Source organism: Amblyomma americanum, chromosome 1 (assembly GCF_052857255.1).
Source record: "Amblyomma americanum isolate KBUSLIRL-KWMA chromosome 1, ASM5285725v1, whole genome shotgun sequence".
Classification (NCBI taxonomy): Eukaryota; Metazoa; Arthropoda; class Arachnida; order Ixodida; family Ixodidae; genus Amblyomma; species Amblyomma americanum.
The window spans coordinates 545630822-545648753 of NC_135497.1; the positions used below are offsets into that span (position 1 = coordinate 545630822).

The 17932-nt window shown below is 42.5% G+C and overlaps 1 pseudogene; it reads right to left on the reverse strand.

Annotated features, from left to right (window-relative positions):
• Positions 1 to 15100, reverse strand: part of LOC144129442 (uncharacterized) — a 38170-nt pseudogene extending 23070 nt beyond the window's left edge.
• Between the last annotated feature and the right edge of the window lie 2832 nt (positions 15101 to 17932).

The following is a 17932-nucleotide window of genomic DNA, read 5'->3' on the forward strand; positions in this document are numbered from 1 at the left end:
CACACACACACACACACACACACACACACACACACACACACACACACACACACACACACACACACACACACACACACACACACTTGCCACTTCGGAGGCACAGGTGGCCCTTTGTGGAACCAGATCACACCTGCATCTCCCATGCGCATTTGATTTCAACAACTAGCAGATGAATTTTTCCCACTCACCAGAGGGTGCCACATCTTGTGAAAAAGGCCTTATGTCACATAGGATGCATAACAGATTAGGGATAATGAGCATAGATGAACATGGTTCCAGAAGTCTAGGTAGTGACCAGAAATGTATGAAGTTGAGTTTCAGAAGAGAAACCAGTGTAGGACTGAAGCGAGATGAACAATCAGAGGGTAATTTTTACTCAGAAAAGCAATTGTAAGCAGCAGCCAAACTGAGAAAGTAATTTTTGAGGATAATGAAACAGAATGCACTTATACCAAATTAACTCGATTACTTGAGCTAGAGCTCGCTAAGGTGCGAGTCAAGCCAAAAGGGAAAAGACGCAAGCCCAAGAGTTGGCGGGATGAGGTGGTCAAGAAGGCGATAGAGAAACGTCAGGAAGTGTCCAGCGAACACATATATTCCAAGAAGAGGGGGGAACCAGAAGCTGAAGTAGACAGAAAATGGGTAACCTTCATAAAGTGTAGAAGGGAAGCATCCTATTTGATTAATGAGATAATTAGCAGAAAGGGTGCCTAATGAATGCCAAAAGTTAATAAAAAGGATAGAAAAGCAGCTCAGAAATTCTGCAAACATCTAAATACAATGAGTAATAAGACTAGGATAGAGTAAAGGTTTATTGTTAAAGATCAGGGTATTCAACTAGAAGGGGATAAAGCAATGAAACACACAGGAACAAGGATGACAGAAAAATTTATAGAAAGGAATGTTGCACATAATTTACCGAACAAGGATAAACCAGTAACTGCAATTGCTCCTTTTGAGCAAAGAGAGTGGGAAAGGGCAGAGAAGTTTCCTAGTGGCACGTCGACAGGACCAGAAGGTATTACGATTATGTTAATAAAGAAGCTAGGACCAAAATCCAACCAAACATTAATAGAGGTTGTGAACAAAATTATAGTGGATGGCAAAGCCCCCGATGAATGGCAATTAAGTAGAATGAACATGACATATAAGGGAAAGAGGGACAAAGATGACACAAGCAATTACCGTCCCACAACAGTGACATCTGTGGTTTGCAGGGTGGAGATGCAGATTATGAAGAACAGACTGCAGACTTGGGTAGAGAACGATGAGGTGCTAGCGGAGCTACAAAATGGGTTCCGGAAACAAAAAAGGTCGGAGGACAATCTGTTTTCATTAGCGCAGTGTATAGAAATTGCTGAAAAGGAACACAGGCCCCTATTGCTAGTATTTCTGGATATTAGGGGAGCCTACGACAGCATTATTCACGGGGATTTGTGGGACATACTGGGTACACTGGATGAGGAAGATGTAGTAAAAGATATATATAAAGGTAACAGAGTGCTTATAGAAAGAGGAAAAAATGTATCCGGGCCTATAGATATAGAGCGGGGGCTTAGGCAAGGATGTCCTCTGTCTCCTTTGTTGTTCATGCTGTACCTGCAATTGTTAAAGACCAAACTAGAGAGCATCGGAGTGGGTTTCGACCTTTCTTTTTTCAAGCAACAAGAATGGATTAAACAGTCATTACCGGGACTAATGCACGTGGATGATATAGTGTTAATGGCTGACAACGAGGAAGATCTGCAGAAGCTGATAGACATAAGTGGTACAGAGGGAGATAGATTAGGTTTCATGTATAGTAAGGAAAAATCTGCAGTCATGACATTTAATGAAGAGGGCGGCGAGCATAGAATACAGGAGTTCACGCTAGAAGTTGTGGATCAGTACAAGTATCTTCGGGTGTGGATAAATAACGGTGTCGAGTATCGGACAGATCATGGAAAATATGTAATGAATAACTAGTAGGAATGCAGCTGTCATGAAAAATAGGGCTCTGTGGAATTACAATAGGTATGACGTGGTAAAAGGGATCTGCAAAGGGGTGATGGTTCTTAGCCTGACTTTCGGTAAAGCGGTCCTGTGCATGAGACCAGATGTTCAAGAAAAGTTAGAAATCAAACAACGCGGCGTAGGGAAGCTAGCTTTGGGAGCACATGGCAATACACGAAATCAGGGGGTATAGGGTGATATGCGATGGGCGTCGTTCGAGAGCAGAGAACCTAGCAGTAAGATAGCATTTGAGGAGATTGAGAAAAATTGGGGGAAAAACAGTGGGATTGGAAAGTTTTCAGATTCCTGTACATAAGGAATGTTTACATAAAATGGAGAAAGAAAACTAGAAAAATGACAAACAAATATCTGGATAGCAGTCGGGGGGGGGGCAAATCAGCAATTATCGATTAAGAAAAAGTTTAAAGAAACAGAGAGAGCTCTGCAGAAAACAGGGATGCTGATGAAGTCTGCACTGGGAACATAGAAGATCTTTAAGCAGGAAATTTCAAAAAAAATATCTGACAATTGTAGCCCAGGTGAAAATCGTCAACTGGAAATTCAATCTGGTGTAACTGGTTTCAACTGTGAGTAACTGGTCCCAGTTGGATACTAACTGGTCCCAGTTGGAAACCAGTTGGAGGCCAACTGGTACCAGTTGGAAGCCAAGTGGTTCCACTTGGAAACCCAGATGGAGCCCAACTGGTCCCAGTTGGGGACCAAGTGGGAGGCAATTGGTCAAGTTTTCCACCAACAGGGAAACATCAATTCCCAGTTGAGAGCCAAGCAGTGGGAACTGGGGACCAACTGGGAAGTAAGTGGTTCCATTTGTGGGTCAAGTGGGAAGCAAAAATTCCCAATTGAGGGCGAACAGGGCAGAACTGGTCGTGGGTTAAAACCAAATGGTAAGTTTTTTTTTACTGCTTGGAGGGAAGTCGAGAAGGAAATAAATGGTGCTGCGGATCAGCACATTGCAGTCATTAGGCACAGAAGTGAACGTAATGCGAAATTAGATAGAAACTGGTTTATTGGCGAACATAATTCCGATTGCATTGTGTGCACTTCACGTGAAAACGCCCATAGGCGCTCTCGTGGCGAATACCACCACTTCCCTCAAAACGTGTCGACACGCATATGCTGCGAAAATATCGTGTGCACGCATTACTGCTTAATTTTGTTTTATTAAGCCTGTTCTCTTTCTGTCTCAACCCGTTCTGACATAGGCATTTCGGACATGGTAACATTATATATATTTATTCATTTATCTATAACTGCCGAACCATCCCAAAACGAACTTCCAAGACCGTGACTTTCGCGACATGCCGTGTCTTCCGCTATCAGCGGACCGGGTACGGGTGTAATTCTCTACGCCGCCATCGCGTTGACGTTCCTAACGTATTTCGTCAATAATAGCACAAACTGTGCATGACAGTTACAGCTATGAGAAAAGTAATTCGTTACAATTTAAAATTATTAACTTAATTTTTATGCTAGTGAAAACAGAGTAGTAAGTAAAAAAAAGTTGCCGAAACAAGCGTCAGTTTCGCACACGCCGTCTGTGCTAGGGTAGCCATTGCGGCAATGGGCGCGCGGATGGCGTGTGCAATTTCTCATCATGTTTCGCGGGAACGTTGTGTTTGAAGAACCTCGACATAGAATTAATTTTCCGCATACTATTGTTGGCGAGATTGTTAAGCGGTTCTTTCCTTGATGGTGCTGAAGGAAGAGAGTTTGATCGCTTTGACTACTCGGCGAAGTGGACCCGTCAATACCAATTAGGACTACAAGTCGTTTTCACCGGAAGGAATCATGCCCTTTTCAGGTGCGTACTGAGTTCGCTCATTTAAGTGTATTTTATGCTATTTTTGCGTTCGTAATAAAAAAATTATAACGCATTTAGTGGCACGTTATGTTCTTACGTTCACTCGTTTGGCTGTTTTTCCAAACTCGCTTCTCATTGAAACAAAGGCTAGTGATGTATGCAACTGATCTCTACTATACGAGAAGTGGGCATGCGTTCGGATCGTGTGCCGAAGTGCGTGTGGAAGCGAACTCCGCTCAGCACGAATGCGTCTTAATGCTGCAGAGAGCAGCCCTGGACGCCTCATAGACTTGCGTGGGTAAAGAGCGCAAATTTTATTCTCTTGTTTGTAGCCTATAAAAAAAACTATTATGTTTTGTTTTGCAGCAACCCCGACCTATTGGGCTTGGGAGAAGAGTATTAATACCACCGCAGCTGTCTTAAAACATGATGAACGGGCTCAGCGAGAAGATTCAAGATTCAGTGAAGGTGCAAAGGGCAATAAACATTGACGCACTAAAAACTTATCATCAGTGTTTTGAACTCCTGTGACGACCATGTACACTCGCTTACTCAAATGTATTTCAGCTAGCTAGAGTGCTTGGACGTCCCGACGCTCCCGTGGAGACGTCTGCGAATGGTCTGCATTAGGGCCCCGCCGCATCTGGGATTGCAACGGGTCCCAGATGCATCTGGGATTTAAATGGGTTCCAGTTGCATCTGGGATTGCAACTGGTTCCAGATGCAACTGGCCCCAGTTGCAACTGGAAATCTGTTCCTTAAACCAGATGGACTGGGACCCGTTAGAAACCAGTTGGAAACCAGTTAGAAATTTTCACCTGGGAGAGGAAGCTCTTTGTTGTTCGAGGCCAGCAAGGGAGTTTTGCAGACTAATACCCCTGTCACACGGACGCTGTAAAGGTAATTTGAACTAATGCTCCATTACTCTAAGGTCGAACGTGCGCTGCCACACGGACGCGCCAAAGGACACCTAGCTCAAAGGAGCTTCGAAACAAGGCAGCTCGAGTTCGTCCTTTGAGGCTTCAAGGGAGTACTCTCTCTCCCAGCGAGTTAACAGCAAAAATATATTGAGAAAAGAGGCGTTCAATTTTCATTTTATAATTTCACTTCATAAGATTAGTGGTGTTTTAAAATATAAGATCATTTGTTTTCTGGCAGTCTCACCACGCCATACTCTCGTTCCAGATATACGAGCGTCACGGTAGCCACGGTAAATATGCCGCCATGTCGGCGATGTTGTGTGTTGTTATTAGCGAGTAGCGACGGACAGCAGCTCGTCACATCTGCGGTGCTGTTGCCACAAGACTCAGGTCGCCACTGCTCGCCCACGATTATCGCACGTCGAAACCGCAGTGCTCATTCTTTTATACAGTTTCGTGCTTTTTTTTGTGTGTGTGTGTATGTGCGTCGACAAAATGAGTGGCGGTGAACCTGCGGCGTCTGGAAGTGCCGAACGAAGCTGAGCCGAGATAGACTGAGCGAGTTGGGATCAGTGTAGCCAGCACTGTGATGTTATGCTCTGTACTTGGAAAATCATGTCATATCGTAGTTAAAATTGCGTTGCTTTAAAATAATACGGTTATAAAACTAATTTACTAAAAAAAAATATGACATTTCTGTATTTACATGTGCAGTGAGGTTTGCAATTTTAATAACGCTTTTCGCCGATGAGGGCGCTAAAAACTTCTTCCGAAGTTTTCGTGCTAAAAGTAGTGAATGAGTACAAATATCTTGGGGTGTGGATAAATAACAGTGTTGAGTATCTGACAGAGCATGAAAAATATGTAATGAATAAAGCTAGTAGGAATGCAGCTGCCATGAAAAATAGTACACTGTGGAATTACAATAGGTACGAGGTGGTAAGAGGGATCTGGAAAGGGGTGATGGTCCCTAGCCTGACCTTCGGTAATGCGGTCCTGTGTATGAGGCCAGATGTTCAAGCAAGGCTGGAAATTAGGCAACGGGGAGTAGGAAGGTTAGCTTTGGGAGCACATGGCAATACACCAAATCAGGGGGTACAGGGTGATATGGGATGGGCGTCTTTCGAGAGCAGAGAGGCCAGCAGTAAGATAGCATTTGAGGAATGATTGAGAAAGATGGAAGAAAAGCAGTGGGCTGGGAAAGTTTTCAGATACCTGTATATAAAGAATGTTGACACGAAATGGAGAAAGCGAACTAGAAAATTGACAAGCAAATATCTGGACAGCAGTAAGGGGGCAAATCAGCAATTATCGGTTAAGAAAAAGGTTAAAGAAACAGAAAGAGCTTTGTGGAAAACAGGGATGCTGACGAAATCGGCACTGGAAACATACCGGACCTTTAAACAGGAAATTGTCAAAGAAAATATCTATGATAATTTTAGGGGAAGTTCTTTGTTGTTTGAGGCCAGGACTAGATTTTTGCGGACTAAGACGTATAGAGTCAGGTACCAGGAGATAGACACTTCGTGCATTGCGTGCGGAGAGGAGGAGGAAACGGCTGAACACTTGATACTTTTCTGTAAAGGCTTTCACCCTAGAGTGGAAAGCAGCGGGGCTGACTTACCCAAGGCATAGGGGTTTAGGGATAGTGAAGGGAAAGTGGATTTTAAGAGGTTAGAAGTAACCAAGCGAAGGTTATCTGATTGGTGGCTCAAAGCAAGACAGGAGTAAAAATTCACAAGACATGGCTAGGTGGCTTGAGCCACCGCCCGATGTAAAGGGTTCAGCCGTATCCATCCATCCAAGGTCGTTCCGCGACCGTGTAGCACGGACGAACTCCCTTGAAGTAGAGCTCCTTTGAGAGCATGAAGGAGCATTAGTTCAAAGTGCCTTTATAGTGCCCATGTGACCGGGGTATAAGACATATAGAGTCAGGTACCATGAGATAGACACGTTGTGGGGTGCGTCTGGGGAGGAGGAGGAAACAGCTGAACACTTGATACTTTTCTGTAATGGGCTTCGTCCTGCAGTGCAAAGAAGTGGGGCTGATTTATCCAAAGCATTCGGGTTTAAGGACAGTGAAAAAAAAATAAATTTTAAGCGGGTAGAAGTAACCAAGCAGAGGTTATTTGATTCGTGGGTAAACTCAAAACAAGATTAAAATTTCACAAGTCATGGCTAGGTGGCTTGAACCACTGCCCGATTTAAAGGGTTCAGCTTTATCCATCACTCTGTCCACCCAGTCGAAAAAAACCATTGGAACCAGTTGGAATTCCAACTGGATCCAAAGGGACTCAACTGGTTCCAGTTGGAATCTTGGTTCCAAATGGACAGTCCAACTGGACCTCCAACCGGATCCAAAGGGACTCAACTGGTTCCATTTGGAATCTTGGTTCCAATTGGACAGTCCAACTGGACCTCTGGATGGTTCTAGTTGGAACATCTATTCCAATTGGGCAGTCCAAGTGGACCTATCAGTAGCCCAACTGGTTCCTGTTGGAATCCCGATTCCCAGTAAAGAGTTCATTTTGCCTCCCAGCTGGTTCTTCACATCCATCAGGACTCCCACCTGCATTAGTCATTGCGAGTTGATCTCTGAGATTTCGGCTGCTCACCCATTTGCCTGTGTCCACAGAAGTGCTCATTGGATCATTTTGTTCTAGCCTGTTCCATTTGATCCTAATTTACATCTCCTAACTTTGCAGCCATTGAGTTTTGCACAATGAATCCAGTTAAATTTGTTTTTGTCAATTTTGCAAGTGAACCACTACTTTATCTTAAAAGCATATTTTTAACAGGTTGCTAATTACTTTGAATATGTCCAAGACCTTTTCACATATTCTAATAGGCAAGAAAACCTAAAATGTGTCTTAAATCAGTCATATTGCTGGTTACTTTTACAGCTGATCCTGTTGATGCCAGGAGTTATACCTAATTTTTTTAACTGAATTTGTTATCAGATTTGTAAAGTAACAATGACACACAACCACAGTAATTGCTTTACGTGCATGCACGTATTCAAAAACTTTATTTTCAAATTCCACATGACACAGTTGTGTCCAAAATACGAATTTACACAATGAAGCTTGACCTCAATACAAAACAAAGCCGCATTTAAAATATACAATGTTGGACATCACAGCACTTTCAAGAGAAAGTGGAAAATGGCACACAATATAAATATTCCACATTTGGTTCAATATTACAGAATGCAGTTTTACAACTTTAGTACACCTTCATAAGTATAAAAGTGCAAAAATTGGAACAAGCACACTGATGAAGATTTTCAAAGATGCAGAGCATTCAGCAAAAAAAAAAGCCTTCAACAGTGTAAAAGCTCCAGTTGTTTTATATCAACATTGCATATTTAGTTTTCATGCCAATACCAGGGACGAATTCAATAAGAGGAAAAGAAGAGGGGGGGGGCATCTTAAAGTATGTCTTCCATGAAAAATCCGGATTCGCACTAATTATTTTTTTCCATACCAAGTCTAAGGAATGTGTGATATAATATCCCACACACAGTCTTCCCTCCAAGAGTACCTCATAAATCCACCCTGGATAATATTAGCAGTGGTGGTCCAGCCATTTCAGGAGCAGAAAAATATTCATTTTGTAGCACCTTTGCATCAGAACGATAATTCTAGAGCAACCCGGGAGCAGCATGAACAGAAAAAATTATTCACCCAAAAGCGTTTGTTACTATACTGAGATCAGGTTCATATATGTGTAGCCACGATGAAAAAAAAAACAGAAGGTGCTCACAAAAAAAAAACATTTTATTAATGCTGGCACTGCCTTGCACGCAAGTTCAGCCAAGAATGCTTGACTAAACGTCCAAAGGCCACGGTCCTTGAACCATTCTTTTTTTCATGTTGGCACTATCTCAACGCTTCTTGGAATTTTTTTACAAATTCATCAAGCTCACAAAGTGATATCAGCATGGCTGAAATTCTCTCGTTCCAGCAAAGCTTTGCTCCAAGCTTTTGTTCTTCAACACAGAAGATATGACTTCTTCAGCCCGCTTCAGGGCTGACTGACATGCAGCCTTTTGATGCAACTGACATGACGCGTGAACATGAATGAAGGAAAACTCGGGAGAGGCCCTCGCTATCCAAGTTGCACGCCAAAAAGTGTGCCAAAAGTCATGCCCTTTCGCAAGGACAACTGGGAGTCTTTGGCCGAAGGTGCAGCCAACAATAACGCTAGGCACAGTGGCATCGTCTGCTACGATGCCTACTGCGCATGCACAAGCGTGCTGAGACGGCAGCCAAGCAGAGGGGAGCCGGCTTCAAAAAATATGACTTAACCACCCCTCCTGAGTTCTTTCCTTCCTCTATATGCGCGAAAAAACTGGCTGCTAAATTCTATCACAAGCCAGCCCACCCCGTATTACCTACTGCGGAAACATTTTAGTAGCTTGACAACTGAAACCCTTAATGGTTCCAAAAATAGTCATTTTTTCGTGACTGCGTCTTCTTTTTGATGCAGCTAAGGTGCAATATTGATCAATTTGCCGTTTTTAAGCAGACTGGAGCAGCAGAAAGTAAATGTATCAGAATAGTGTTGATACATGCTGATGGTGCAAATGGAGCAGATGAAGAGTGAAAAATTGAGATCAGATGCAGGTGAACAGAAAAGTGATGAATGGCGTGAAGGGGTCAAAATGGTCCCGGGAATGCAGTTATATCACAAGCTGCATTTAAATGCAATCACTTCGAATGGTTGCTCAATTGTAAAAGATTTACATTACATCAGTTATAAACAGCTAGCCTAAAAATCGATTAATTTATATATATATATATATATATATATATATATATATATATATATATATATATATATATATATATATATATATATATATATATATATATATATATACCCCGAAGAAGGTGTTCCGCACTCTAAATTCCTCTCTACACATGCGCGCACGGATGGACGCACGCACACACACCCTGCATATAAAAAATATTCACTCCCTAAAACTGTGATAACAGTGGCTGAGGTGTTTTGCAGCTTGAACACGAGTTTTTAGGTTAATTTGGACTTTGGTGGTCATACGTATGGTGGCGACATTAAAGAATGCCAACATGCTGTAGAATGTTACCTCAGATTAATGTTTCCAAGATGATGCAAATTAATCAAAAGGCATAGTAGCTAAACGTTTAGGGGGCTTGATTAGTGATCCCAAGGACGCAGGTGCCATGGCCATGTTTCGATGGAGGCGAACAGATAGGTGCATGCCTACTGTGTAATACTAGTGCATGTTAAAGAACTTCAGGTGGTCAAAATTATCCACAGCCCTCCCCTACAGTGTCCCTCAAAGCCTGAACGAAATCTTGAGCACTACTACACTATGGCCTTGTAGTAGCCCAGGTACACTTTCAGGAGAAACCTAAGAAATCATAAGCTTGCCGTCCCGGGTAGCTCAACTGGTAGAGTGACTGCTCTGGTGAAGTGGTGGTCCCGGGTTCGAACCTCGGACCAGGAAGAATTTTTCTTTAACTATGAAGTTTCTGAGAAAGCTGTATAGCTTTCCTCTGTAGCCGTTTGGCTGCGTTCGGGTGGACGCCAATGAGTAATTACTGCCTTATTACAAATTTACTCCACCTTGGGGGATTCCCCAAAACATTTGACAAAACATAAGCAAAATGTAATTGGCTAAAGGGTGTAGGAACTAGGAACAGGTGAAATAAATACACTTCCAACGTTCATGAAGACACATATGTTACTGACTGAAGAAAATGGCACAACTTCACGTTTCTTGGAGAATGAAATAACTTTATAGAGGTGCTTCATCTCAACCGTGTTATACTTCAATACCCTGGATTTCAGAGGCTGCACAACAGCAAATATTTGACCACTACTGACAATGCGCACAATTACAGCAAAACTGCCATAGCTGTACCACAGAGTTATTTGTTTTTTTGTTCTTCGCATAGCCTTCACCGGTAAATATACGGCCACATTGAAACAAACGAGGATACGCAATACTCTTTTCGGCCACAAGCTCCTTGTTTATTGTGCTGCCTGAAGGGACATATGGCCTACCTAGACCAAAGAAGCGCAACCCCCAGAGATGGATACACTTTTCTTTGTTGATGCTGTGTCTAGTGAGGCACAGTACTGGATGGCACCTTGATGAATAGTAATTTTAATGCACTTCTCAACTACTCCTTCAATCTGCAACACACGGCATACCGGGTGAGGAATGCCATTGGCAGCCTTCACAGCCTCCTTTAAGTGCCATTTCCCGCCTCAAAAGGAAAGGCAGAGTGAGCCCACAACGGACCCCAGTGTCGCACACTCTTTCCAATATGAAGAAGCTGATGCATGTTATATGTCATGCACTCTTTTCCATAGAGGATTTGCGCATGGACACAGAAGTCCAAAAGAAGGTTCTCTGCGAGAGTAAGGTCAGGAAATGACACCTTGGGTTCCAGCATGATATGTACAGCCTCCACCAGACATGCCCAGTGCTGCAAGTACTGACTGCTCAAGATGCCCTCCAGCACAGGAACACTGTAGAAAAGCAGCCAGTTTTTGAACTCCTTCGCTTTCCACCATCTTCTCTCTTTCGTAGGTCTAGGTGTGCGTTTCACATCTCTTGGAGGTGCAATGGTCATTAGGCGTTTGTCTATTGCAGCCTGAGAGCGACCCAAATAGAATGAAGAACCAAGCGATTCAAACCACAAGTCCAGAAACTGCCGCCCCATTACCAACAGCACGCAGTGCATATAGTCTGGAACAAAGCTCCAGACTATATTAAACTGCAGCATGTTGATGTGTGGGGAGAAAGATTTGACACCATTGACAGGTATGCCCTCGACTATTGCTGTTTCCATATCCGACACCATCTGCTCCTCACTCCTTTCGGCACTGTCTTTATCTTCAACTGGGTATTTCGTTGCTCGCTCAACCCATTCGCCTTTCTGTAGACACCATTTGCAGCCATGGTATCCATTAAACTGAGTTACGCCCTGCATGGGGGCTCTGGCCACAGAATCAACAGCACAGCAAATGCAGAAGGCCTTAAAGTTTTCTTTTGTGCCTTTATAGTTAAGGTCAAATCCTTCCTGCGATAATTTGTTCATGACCCCCACAAAGGCACCTTGAATGATGCCCATGTGGGGTTTGTCTTTTCCAAACCAGAGACCTGCTAACACCAAATTTTTCATCTTTTTTGCCGGTGGCAGCTCATTAATCATAAGTTGGATAGGCCAAATTGATGTGCCACTCGACTTGAATACAGGACTGCCATCTGCATTCAGTGTGAAGCTGATCTGAGGCCAGCTTGACTAGTAGCATCAACGAAGCTGCGATACATGCTGCCATCATGAATGTCAGACAAGGTACTATTCAACTTGAGCGGCTTTGTCAAATCAAGAAAGGTGGATTTGTCTAAAAATTTGCATAACTGTGATGGCACATTTAAAAGGACAAAAAAGGGTGCATCTGCTGTGGCAGATGTTCCACATGGCTGACCACATTCACAGCAGTGAAGGGATACACCTGGCACAGCTTCACCCACATAAATTGTGCACTGTGGGCAAAAATAATGAAATGACATTCCTGTCCCACTGTCTTCAAAAATCTTGTTTAGTTCATACTTCGAATGTGGCAGAACAGGACGTTAAAAAAATGCATTGACCATGTCAATAAGGCTGAGAAGTGCACTAAATATCAGCCTCGAGTTGAGTGCAAACCTGAGGACCATTAAGAGCATGTCACCTTCTGTTACTGCCAATTTGGATGACACAATATCTCGGAAAAGACTGCCAAGTGCAGCATCATTTGAGCTCGGGCTTGTGCTCCCACTCGGGGCATGGTGTTCCTGCACACACAGAGAAGGTATCTTTTACTTATTTGAACATACCATAGTCTCAGTGAGAGAGGCAGATGGGCTTGTTTGTACAAGTATTCCTGCAACATAAGGCAACACAAAAAAAGTTACATAATTTGGGCAATGCCAAAATGATTTCTCGTGCAGAAGCCGCTTAAGTTTTATTTCGTGCATTTTTTGTGAAAGCGGGGGCCCGAAGTAAACAGCTATCCAAAGACAGCATGAAGGAATGAAGCCCTGACTTTGTAATAGAATAACCAGTGTTCACAACAGAATAGCATTTCCATCAGCACAAGCAAAAATAGTAGCATAACATTCGAAGTCACAGATAAAAATTAAACAAATACACACACTTCATTTCGCAGCAGTCAGGCGGGAAAGATAAGAAAGGCCTATCAGAGGAAAGGTTACAAAAAATGACAGGGCATGGCTTTTTCCAGATAAAGGCTTCAATATTGAATCTTTGCCACATCATATGTAGAAATTCATGATGTCAAACCTATATCGCGTCCTATACTCAACAGGTTATCATCACGTCCATCGTCTGCATCCGGCTCGCTAACAGAACCGGAGTTCTGTACCGCTGAACTGAGTGCGCCTCCCGGCGTGGCGTGTTCACAGTCACTGGCAGCGAATGGCTGTTGGCAGCTTTCTTCGTCCGTTGTGCCTGCTCCTTCAATATTTTCTGGTGGCGATTGCAGCCTACTATCTACATTGTCTGCTGCAGAAAGTTCCTGTGTAACAATGTTTAAAGAATCAGTCAGCGGCGTTCGGAAGCACGAGTAGTGGCCACATGCGGTATTATATACGTTCGTACTTACGCCTCGTTCTTTCTGACGGCTTTTGCGCCAGTAATGCGTCGATTTCGGCAGCTGGAACTTTGCGCCAGGGTTTAAATACTCTTTGTAATTTCCTCACTTCTGCCGCTTCTGCGGACGCGCCATCGCGATTCCGGAGCAAAAACCACTGCTGCCGGGAGCTTCCATTGCTGGCATGTTGCCGATGTTGCCTCGGCTACAGTGAACCTCGGCTATGACTACAGTTCGGTTTGGCTAGTTCGGCCGCATTCACAGAAAGGTCAATCCAGCAATCATAGGCTTTGAACCTCGAGTGATAAATTTGCGAGATAAAATAATTTTTTGTGCGATGCCTTGGCGCTTTGGTACCAGTTGCATTGTCATTGCTACTGATTAAATGAGAACTGTGTTGTAATACTATAATGTTGTGTTAACAAAGAAGAGGTTAAAACTTTCCTGAAAAAAGTTAAGGGAGGGGTAAGATTTTGATAACTGCTGGCAAATCAAATTTAAAAAAAGTGAGAGAAAGAAAAAGAGGGGAGTTTTAGGCTAGGTGGCGCTGCCGCTCGAAAAATAAAATACGGTAGCCAACGACAACAACATTCATGGCGGGCAGTTGGTCACTGTAGCAGCCTCGTGAGCCTTAGCGGAAGTTTTTTTTGGCTGTCGGCACAATCGGCACGCATGCCTACGTTAGGTATGAAGACGATAAGCGCTGCGCCATCGTCCCTATAGAATACGTAAAAAAGTTTGATTTTAGTGCTGACGGGGACTACGCGTCTACATTTTATTTTGTAAAATGAATTGAGGAGGATGGCTCGATCGTCGGACTATTATCGGGCCCGCATATTGCTGCTTGGAGGTAAGTTCGACCTGTTATTATTCTGTGCCTGCGGTAGCGACATTCTCAGCGCATTGCAGAGTAACTGATGGGCAGCTAAATTTACTGCAACACACTATTCTACAAAATTTGCTTGATCGCGCAACGTGAGTTGCAGATATCGCGGTATGAACGGATGAGTCTCTAAGAAGGTTGTTTGATCGGTCAACGTGAGTCGCATATATAGTGGTAAGAACGCATAAGACATAAATCATTAAAGCGTGGCTGGTGTTCACTTCACAGGACGCAGCTGTTAAGGCATTTGTTTCTGTGATGGGCAGCCACAAATTTGACAGCGAAAAGCTGCCCTATCAGTGGGACAACACGTGTTTTGTGGAGAGTCGACCGCGTGGCCAACAAGTGGCCTATAAACTTACGATTAAGGCTACTGAAGAGCGGCTTTTGTTACAGCGGTAGCATTACTGCATATCTGTTAAGGCTGTAATCTGGTTGACAGAGTTAAGGACTTGTAATGAGCGCATTTTTTGCTGGTTAAGGTAACGCGTGCTCCTTTATCATTCCTGTATCCACAATTTCATTTGGAATATTCAGGCCTAGATGCACTTTAAGAATAAAAAATATAAAATAAAAAGAATAAAAAATGAAAAGTACTTCGCAAACGCACTTTTAAACTGTTTTGTAAGTTTATAGCCATACAAAACAGGCCACTGCTTCAGAACCTAAATTTACTGATTTATTTTATTTATTTGACATTGTGATGTCAGTGCATCACAAGAAGTGTAATTAATATGTGCTCTCTTTTTTATTTTTTGGAACTCTAGGTTTTAATCTTCAGCATAGAAATAAAATGTATTTGATGTGTCTGCTACTAATTGCCTCCATTTCCGCTCAGCTCTTGAAATACATTTTTCGGGATGCATTTTCACTTGCTACAGCGTCTAGAAGCCCTATGCGTTTTTACTTGCAATTTATTGATCTGTGCGGCAATGTTTCAGACTCCGAAGAAGACCTGCAAACTAAAGTGAGACAGCGTCGTGTTCGCTTCAGGCGAATTGTAGATTCCAGCTTGAGTGAGCAAGAGGAACGCGAGGTGGTATGTATGCTCCTCAATACACAGAAACTGCCGGGCTCTTGAGAGTCTGAAGCTGAGAAATCTCTTTGTGTTTTGTTTATTTATAGGAGCCTAAGAAGCAGAAAACTGCCAATAAAGAAAATCTTTTAAAGGCTTTGGAAAGCAAAAAGAAAAAGTTGCTGCGTCAAAATGAAAAAACAGAACAAAATCCTCTGTCAGCTGCATTGGCAGAGCTGAGCAGCCTCAGGAAACGCCTGCAAGAGCAAGACTCGGAAATAAAAACTCAGAGACCTAAATGAGAGGCTTCAGGAGAAAGTGATAGGAAAAATGAATGAGCTCGGTATGATGGCTTTTTGATTTCTCTGTACTAATTTTAGCGTGGTGCTGGCATTCAATATAGTGTATTTCAACCACACATGAAAGACAAAGGTTATTAATAATGTCATACACTACAGTCTTTCAGTATGCCTGCCACATAGTGGCTTATCATCCGTAGAGCTTTTATTTTGGGCCTGTTATTTCCTGGTGAAAGCCTGAGCAGATTCAGAGATAAATCTGGCTAAACCATAGTTCTACCCGAAACTACACAGATGTTGCAGTTTGCCGGTGCATAAAGCTCGATGATACACATGGAAATTAGCAGGTGTATTTATCACAAGAAATTTTCAAACTTAATTACCTTTGATGCTTCTATATTATGTGGGTTTTTTTTCAGTAGGTAAATTGAGGCAGCATTTTTATAGAAGCGAGAATGCTATAACAGAGATATTGGTAGGATGTTGTGTGCCAGGAAAAAGAAAAATATTGAACAAACATTTAGGTTATGTTCATTCACCAAATTCATTCTCAAATATGAACCCGAAAAATACTGCCTAGTTTGTACTGCCCGATTTTCTCGTGATGCAAAATTCAAAAACAACAGGCCCCTTCTTGCATTTATATTATGTAGTGACGACATTGGTTTTCAAAGCTTTATAGTGTGCTTCTTGGCATGTGTGCACTATTGTGATTAAGGTGTATTACTATGTTTTTAGGGTCTTTATTTAATGCCCAAGCCGTCAAGAGTATGCCTTCAGTGCCTCATGACAAGGCGGATCTACCATCGGCACCCCTTGAAATAGAGACTGCTGCAGTCTGAAATGCGGCCCCACATCTCCCCATTCAAGATGATATGGTATCTTTGAATGCTTCTTCAAAAGCCGAAACAATTTGAATGTGGTTTCAACATAATTGGACAAGATTTACTGATGCAATTGTGACGTTTTAAACATTACTGCAGATAGCTGCATCTTATATCTTGAATGTGCTTTAATTTCACTTTGTATTGTGCATACCAAATCAAAGTGCTATTGAATAATTGACCATGCATTACATGCTCTTGCAGCCCTTGCTAACTAATATTTTGACAATTGTACATGAAATTTACCTGTGCAAACATTTTAATTTTCTGCTCAGTATGTGCACCTTAGCAGATCCCTGGCATACGTTTTTTTATTTCAAACATTGTCAATGCATGATGATAAAAACAGTTATTGCACTCCTTTATAAATATAAGTTATAAATACTCCTTTTTACGCAGGTTGGAAGATACAGGCATGGCGAATGAGCATGTGTAGAACACACAAGATCTGTTCTTTTTATCTCTGCAGGTGGACATTGGACGTGGGGTCCAAATATCAAACAGTGCTTGGGTAAGAATTCAGCAGCTGCCCAAAGACAGCAGGTTTGTAAAAGAGCTGCTGCTAGCGATCTGAGGTGTGGCAGCACTACGGAACCGTTCCCTTCAGGGTAATAACATAGCACTGCTTTTCACCATCGTTTTTGAATAGGTGAAGCTTTTACAAAGTTATTTATTTTTTCTCCGCTGCATTCTATTACGCCCTTTTCCACAGGCAGACATTCCCCCAGAATATCCTGACCGCCCAAGAAAGACTGCGCTGAGCCCTGTGAAATTAGCAGTGATGCGTGGTGAGAACGGACTGCTGTTCAGTGCAGTTTTTGATCTGTTCTTTGCTCTTGCTGCTATTGTTGAGTCGGTGAGCTGCCCACAAACTTTTAAAGCTTTTGGCATGGTTTTAAATCATATTCTTCCCAAAATGAAAGTGTGTGCTTACGTAAGTGCTAATAGATAAGGCGATGGATTGTATGGAAATAAAATGTTTGCAGTTTTCTGTGTATGCAGCTGCACCCATATTGACATAATTATGTGTAATAGCTTTTGCCTTCAGTTTTTTTTTCTTTCAGTGCAGTTGGTAATGGAAGTCTAGACATCAAAAGAATCAAATTCAGAATCAATACCAAATCTGGTAAGAAACCCATGGGGTACCCTGAGAGTGATACGTGCAGTGCACAACGTACCGAAACTTGCAGACAAGCTCACAACAGAAGATATGCAATGAACATGTTTATAAAGGGCCTCAAATATGTTTTCATGTGAAGAAAAAAGGGTGCTATTTTGAGTTCTACAGCATTTAGCCAAGCTGCAAGCAGCCCTGCATGCGACTGCTTAAATTTTGCTACCTGACGTGATGACACTTTTCTCTGCATTTCTGTTAATCATTTTGCCTTCTTTTGTAGAGGAAGGATTGATCAGGAGGTAAAACAGAAGTAGCTAGCTTCCTTTCTTTATCAATATATGATAG